This window comes from Puntigrus tetrazona, chromosome 17, assembly GCF_018831695.1.
Source record: "Puntigrus tetrazona isolate hp1 chromosome 17, ASM1883169v1, whole genome shotgun sequence".
In the NCBI taxonomy this organism is placed as follows: Eukaryota; Metazoa; Chordata; class Actinopteri; order Cypriniformes; family Cyprinidae; genus Puntigrus; species Puntigrus tetrazona.
The window spans coordinates 447,759-455,467 of NC_056715.1; the positions used below are offsets into that span (position 1 = coordinate 447,759).

Genomic DNA, 7,709 nt, shown 5'->3' on the forward strand with positions numbered 1-7,709 from the left:
TATTAAAAAAAATAATAATAATAATACAAATATCCGAACCACAACTTTTGAGGTTATGAGACTTAGACTAAAAAAAAATATTGCAGCCAAGATGCATAATATTCTTGGTTGCTGTATCTTAATGTTTCTTTAAAAAAACAGGCCCAGTACCCAGTTTTTTGAATTACATCCTGAAATTGGTTATCCAAAGTTATGAACAAATCATTCTCCTGCTTCATTTTTGCCATTGCTGGAAGAAAATTGCATACTTTGGCTGCTAATGAACTTCAAAGGTTAGCGGTGCTGAACAAATAGAATGTTCCCATCTGGTTCTTGAATCTGATTTCATATTAAACGCTTCCAGTTTCCATTATGCCATATGTCACTCTGATTAAATGCTGAGTAAATGCACAACATACCTATTATTGGTAGTATAAAATGAGTTGACAGAGCTCATAAGTGGGGATTTTACTATAATGAAGTATATATTTTTTTTTCCATTGCATATAAAGATTCCTAACAAACCTCAGCATTGCTCAATCATAGTTAAAATAATGAGGTGATGTGACTTTCCTAATTAGATAATCAGTTGTTTTTTTTGGGTGAATAGAACCTGTGTGCGCCATATTGCACACATACCTTCAGAGTTCAATCCAGTGCTGTGTTTACAATTCTGAGCTAATTTTAGCTCCATACTGTCTGCCACCTCATTGCCTTCTTATAATTACCTGCCAAATGAATAAAGCGCTCTTGAAGAATTTCAATAGCTGTAATAATGCCGCGCTCTACAGTCTGTCCTCTGCTGAAAAGCTCTTTTATTCCCCGCTGTTCTTTTCTCATCTTATATCTGACCTAAATATGTGTGAATCTCCTTTCTGTTCACCTGTAGGCTTCTCTCACTTATTTATTTCCTCTTTTCTCTTGCTTTGCCGTTCTTGATGGATTAGAGTAAAGATGCTGGTATCAGAACTTTGGTTATGCTGGATGAACAGGGAGGTAAGTTACGGCGAAAAACTCATTATGGAATCATTTAATGAGGTTGTGCAGTAAGTCATTTTTATTTGCTTATTTTAACTTGACTGTCTATACGCTACTCGTAATACTTTGTCAGATGAGCTGTTTTGCAGATTAAAGAAATGATTTTAAACAATTATAAACATCAGGCCGTCATGTCAAAAGCGAAGCTTTGAGAGTCATGTAAAGAGGTAAATTGAACGATCGATGTTGCTGGTAATGACAAACAGCTCTCCTCTTCACCAGATGAAATATATCTGTGTACAATCCCTGGGGCGAAAGACTTTCCAGTTAACACTCAATGCTATTTTAGGATGATTAGACAAACATACTCCATTCCACGAACAGCATAGGCATTTTTATGGAAAATAAAGCTATAATTGATTTATCAACGATGTGACTCGGTTTAATAGAAACACGTCTCTATTGACAAAGTAAGCCTTTGTAATGCTTGAGGCTTTATTTGGTTTTATGTGGATAATAAGAAGTGTTGAGTTCCTTTCCACATGGAAGAGAAATTTTAATTAGTCTGTCAAAACAACATACAGCCCTTCTTCTCGTTGTGTTAAATTATGGATGTTGTGTTCCTCAGACTGCCTCAGGACAATCCATTTCCTACCTTAAATGATCCTGCTACCTTTCTTGCCTCCAGTTTTAGAGCAGAACAATAGCACGTCCCATAAAGCAGTGCTCTGATTGCTGAATGTAATAGTCTCCTACAGCTCAGACGGCTTCCAGTTAGAAGTCCACTTCAGGAGACATTTAAAGGGACATATAATGTACCTTTTTTAACTAAAGAACTACATAAAGGCAGTCGTCTAACTCAAGGGCAATGCAACATTATGTCATTAATCATATTTTCAGAACCTCTACTGCCAGTCTACTTTGTTAACTGTCCCAAAGGGTATGGTACTCCTTCTGTTTATTTACAGATAGAATATGGCATAAAGGCAGCAAAGCACAATTTTAAAATTCTTTTGGTGTTGCAAATGAGCTTCATTACCAGGAGTGGGGTTCGAACCCACGAGGACAAACGTCCATTGGAGCTTAAATCCAACGCCTTAACCACTCGGCCATCCTGGTTGCCATTGCCATTGGGTAGTTGTTTGGAGCCCTAAGGATATTTGCCCATTGCATCAAAAGTCCAAAGCCTTAACTGTTTTTGATAGGAGGTAGTTGAAGTGACTGCTCCTATAATACGGTTGCAAGGGTCTGTTATCTGCCATCTCTAAGACAGCGCAGCTTTCCTGCACTGATTCACGCAAGAAAAGACATTACCACAAGTGGAGTTTGAGCCCCACAGGGCACTTGTTCATTGGAGCTTAAGTCTATCGCCCTGACCACTCCGCCATTCCAGTCGCTTTGTGATGCTTTATTCCTTTTAGAGGTACTTCAGAACCAGTTTTTACAAGACTTCTTTGTCGGAGACACAATCATATATAGCCATCTTACTGAATTTCACATGTAAAGTTCCCATTAATCTACCAGGAGTGGGGTTCGAACCCACGAGGACATTTGTCCATTGGATCTTAAGTCCAACGCCTTTACCACTCGGCCATCCTGGTTTCTTAAACTGAACAGTGTCAAATAGGAGAATAGAGTGATTGTAATGTATAATGACAAGATTAAACACAATTTTTTTTTTACTGCAGAGACGGTTTGTGTAATCAAATCAACGAGAATCGCTAGAAATTAAGTGTCCCCAACTAAGTAAGCCAGAGGCGACAGCGGCAAGGAAATAAAACCCCATCCGTGACAGAATGGATAAAAAAAAAAAAAAATATGGGGAGAAACTAAGCTCAGTTGGGGGCCAATGCCTGTATGCTTTCTGACATCTCTATAAGACCAGGCAGATTTTCTGCAAATATTCATAAAAGGTTTGACATTTGATACTGAAAGTGAGGTTTGAACCCATGAGGACATTTATTTATTGAACGTTATGTCTACTGGCTAACCACTTTTTATTTCTTTTAGAAGTACTTCAGAATCAGTTTTGAGGAAGCTGTTTGCTGGTAACAACCACATACAGCCGTATTACTATTCTGCATAAAAACCCCATTTATCTACCGTGAGTGTGGTTCGCCTTAACCACTCGGTTATCCTGGTTAGTTGTAGCTGTTTGGTAAAGCACTAAAATAGCTGTGTGCCATCACACTGCTGGCTCAGTCTTGGTGTTGTTGTACTTAAGACACAAAAAAGTGAAGATGTGCTTCATATCACTGTCAACCAATGACAAGATAAGTCTTTCTCACCTCCTTTCCCCTTTTCTTCAGTCACACTCCTCTTGCTCATGGGATTAGTAGCAAAAACCAAATTAGCCATTTGGCTTGTTGTCTGTATATGGTAGAAACCCTGTTCTTAGCTATTTAAACTAGCTAAGAAGAATATGAATTTTAGTTCAGCTTTCAAGATCAATTAAGGGCAGATGAACAGACACTTAAACGTGAATCTTTTCATCATATTTGCTCATTTTTATAACATTGCAACATCTGTTGTGCTCCCCCAGGGATTTTACAGTTTTCTAAAACGGAATGTGTATCCCTTCAGTCTGTTGTTCATTTCAGTTCATGAATGATCAACCATTACATTCTTCAGTTTACTTTCCCCTTACCGCACAATAACTAATATTTATGCTCCATATTTCATTCTCTTTTGCTTTTTATTTCTGTTCTGTTTCTGATCATCTTTTTTCTTTCTCAGCGTTTGCTCGCTATGTTCACACGTTCATAATCATCCTGACAGTTTCTTTTTTCAGTTTAGCTCAGACAGTGGCGGCTCAGTTACAGTGAGCAAGTGCCCAATGATGCCAAGCACTCATGCCAACAACCACTGGGTTCCCTAAAAGCTCAGCGGAGCATCCCTATTACAAAATATTAGCATATGCTTTTTTGATTTTTAAAAGGATAGCCAAAAATGAAGTCACACTTATGTTTTTTAGCTGAATGAAATCTCTAGTCTCTTCCCTTTCAATTTCATTATCACTCTTAAAGTGCCCCTGTTATGTATTTTTGAAAAATGACCTTTCATGCAGTGTGTAACACAAGTCTAAGTGAACAAAAAAATACTGCAAAGTTTTAATTCTAAAAGTGCATCGTGTATGAAATTCTTGTCTCTCAAAAGAAAGAGTCGACTCTGAATCAGTGAATTGAGTCACTTTTGAAAAACGAGTCCCAAGCCATTTCATGCTGATGTGAACATGATATATTAGCATATTGCCCTCCCACTTGTTGCACACAAGCAGTTGAGCATGAATTAAACAGCATGTGGATTGAAAAGACTTTTTTTTTTTGCGTATATCGCTCTACGTCTCATAGCCCATGTTCTCGGCATGACCTAACCTAACCACCCACTGCATCATTCAAATGTCTCACGTTTTGAGTAGATGTGTTTCTGGACAGCTTAGATGTCATTTGTCATCATCGTTTGTCTGCCAGGATGCAAAGTCTCATTTCATTACTGTCACCCCTTTGTCCTGACCAGAACAACTCGAGCGTGTTGAAGATGGCATGAACCATATCAACAAAGACATGATGGAAGCTGAGAAAAGTTTAAAAGATGTAGGCAAATGCTGTGGACTTGTATGTCCCTGCGACAAGTAGGTACTGGTGAAGCGTCCAAGGCTCTCACCTGTCTGCTGCTGTCTGACTGTCTCTTGTCACTGTGAATGTTTAAGCCTCTCTCTTTCTTTTTGTCCCTCTTTTCCTCCTTGCCTTCCCTTTCTCTTTCTCTCCATGTTCCCTTTCCGCACTCTTTATTTCTTTTTGGGGGCGTAATTGAATAATGTTTAAATCAGAGCAACTGGAACGCATCGAAGAGGGAATGGATCAGATCAATAAGGACATGAAAGAAGCAGAAAAGAATTTGACGGATCTAGGAAATCTCTGTGGTCTATGTCCATGTCCATGTAACAAGTAGGTGATGCCTGTCGCCTGCCTGCCTGCTTGCCTGCCTGAACCCGACAAATAGGAAAAAAACGCATGTGGCCAGTTTGCACGCTCGCTCTTGCTCGCTCCGTAGCTGCCACTTCCCCCAACTGCGCTCTACCTGGACTACGTCTCTGCGCATGGGGATGGTGGTAGAGCTAAGTCCGTCTGCGACTCCACTGGTTAACCCATAGTTGTAGCTGTAGGCCCTGCTCTCTGCCGGCTGAATGCGCAAATATGCTGGGCTCTATGCTTCACTGATCCGTTGGTCAAGGACTGTTGTTCGTAAATGTTAAGTGCCTGCTTAATATGCATGTGCTCCTTTTTGAAATGCAAGCTTTACACACTCTTTGAATGAACTTTGCGGACCGCAGATTAAATTCACGCTTTATTTACTTGAGGCTGGCAAAGCTGGCTTCTTACAAAAGGGTTTCCTGAAAGGCAAAGCATGTCACTGCATGTGGATAACATGGTGGAAAATGACATCTTGGCAATGTAAACGGCCTGTGTAATTGATTATAGTACAGCTGATTAGCTAATTATGTATTATTCGTGCCTTAAAGGTGCACTAAGTCATTTTGCATTCTGCTCAAGTCTACAAAATGTGATCGATTAAGTGGTGCTCCAAGAACGATCATATACTGTCCAATAGCACTGGGACATTTCTTTGTGTGTATCCTCAATGTTCGTGTGTTAAACAGACTATTGGATAGTACGTTTTTTCAGTGACTCGTCTTAATTTTAGCAATAGTGCGTTTTTTTTCAGTGACTCGTCTTAATTCAGCAATTTTATTTCAGAAAGAGACTGTGTGTGAGTCACTGAATAATTCTTTTATGGGTTATGGAACACTGATTAATTTAGGGTCAATAAAATGGCTTTTTTAAACAATTCATTGATTTGTTCAGGAAGGAAACAAGTGGTTAAAAGTGAGTCACTGAATCATTTTCTCAGCTGATTTGTTCAAAATCACTGATTCATTCAGGAAGAAAAACAAGTGAGTATCTGTGATTCACATCATATCATATACTGAAATGATTTGAGAGTCACTTAATTGTTGGTTAATTAAAAAAAAAGATTAATCCAGCATCTAAACTAGGATTGTCTTTGAGTAGTCCTCATTTATTTAACTAAGCAATTGATCCATTCAAAAACACTGGTTTAATCCAAAAAGAAGCAACTGACTATCACTATCAGAAAGCCAGTGCTACTGCAGGATCTTGCAGAACTGTAGGGCTTCAAACATGACTCGAATTTAGAGTAACATCTTGTTTTTTAAAATGCCATGCAAAAAAGATTTTGTAAAAAAAGTTATTGTGGGTTTTGTAATTAACTATAAAACGAAAATAAATGACTTAGTGCACCCTTAAAGCTAGTAAACACTCAAGCACATTCAGTCAAGTTTTCAGCAGTATCCAAGTGGGCACAGACATCAGTTTTTATTATTCTTTGTTTCATGAGTTGCAAATATTATGTTAATAATATTCTGTGTGACCAACTCTTGCATAATGGTGCAGGCACTGCATAAATACTCATGTGAGCAACTGTCACTGGCTGAAAAGTGTTGAACGGTCATTGGCGGTAATGCAGGCCATCACCAGTTGTTTGATGAAGTATTTATGAATGTTAACTAATGGTTAGTTTCTTATTCCTTTTATGTATTTGGGGTTGAATTAATCAAAGCGTAACAGAGCAAAATAGTTAATGTATATATATTCATTTTGCTTTTAAAGTCAACATGAAAAGCAAGTTAGTTTAATGAATATTCAATGGGACATTGTCGAGTGGGAGCTTGATTTTATGCATCGGAAATTGATTGGATTGGGAAACCGGTCTTTTTATGACAGGTGGCTTGATTAGAGGGCTTGTAAACCGAAAAGAAAAGTCATTCAAGGGTGATGCAAGTTATTACATTTTGGTGAAAGATAATGAATCATGCACAGTACGACAAGAACGTGTGTTAAAAAGGTAAACAAGGTCAATTTTGATTTCATGTTGACTTTAAAGCATGTGCAGATGAATGTAAAGGAGGTTTTGGCTTACCTCGGAACTTTTATTCATGTTTCTTTTTAAAGACACGCACCTGTGTCTGTGTCAGTAAGGATTAAGGTCACGGTTGAGTCTCACTGCCTCTGGTCAGAGCTTTTCATATCAGCTCCTGTAGTCACAATGGCAGAGGCATAAGGCGATGCGTATCATAAATTCTCCATATACTGTAGAAACAGCCCTATCTTACATAAAAGGTTGAAATGAAAGGTAACAGCTTATAGGAAATCACCTGCATTGCTTAGAGAGTTGCTGTGAGCTTTGTTCAGACAAGCAGAAAACAAAATCCCATTTTTTACGTGTGTATCTGGACCTCAAACCTGTTAAAAAGCAAACCCAGTTCAAACCACAGTCATATATTGTTTCAAATCTAATTTGATTCAGATTTCAAAATGTGGTTAGTCTGTCTTTTCCATATTTGGCACATGAGTACCACAGGAGCTGAGGTAAAACTTTACACAAAAATATTGGGTTGTTGTTTTGGGTAAAGTAGAAATGTTTCGTTCGCTGTGAAAGGGGAATTACTAAGGTCTATTGTAGCACAGCCTTCTCCAACAACCTGTGGGAGGGTGTGCTCGTCAATAAAAATACATTTACTGGGCCTCTTGAATTCTAGCTACATTTCTCTAAGAAGAAGTTCTCTTGGGATCATGTGACGCTTAAAGGGATAGTTCACATTCTGTCATCATTTACTTACCCTGTGTAAGTTTTCATCTGTGATATCAATGCCAGTATTAATGCTATATTGT

The 7,709-nt window shown here is 38.4% G+C and overlaps 1 long non-coding RNA gene and 2 other non-coding genes across 3 annotated transcripts in view; 1 reads left to right on the forward strand and 2 right to left on the reverse strand.

The window, feature by feature from the left end:
• LOC122361411 overlaps positions 1-6,161 on the forward strand; it is a 6,926-nt gene extending 765 nt beyond the window's left edge. Inside the window, exons 2-3 of the long non-coding RNA XR_006252959.1 lie at positions 927-975; positions 4,787-6,161. This is a non-coding gene — a long non-coding RNA (uncharacterized LOC122361411). The remainder of the gene's footprint in view (positions 1-926; positions 976-4,786) is intronic.
• On the reverse strand, positions 1,994-2,076 carry trnal-uaa. Its single transcript has one exon. It is a non-coding gene; the product is annotated as a tRNA-Leu (tRNA).
• trnal-uaa lies at positions 2,476-2,558 on the reverse strand. Its single transcript has one exon. It is a non-coding gene; the product is annotated as a tRNA-Leu (tRNA).
• Positions 6,162-7,709: the final 1,548 nt, after the last annotated feature.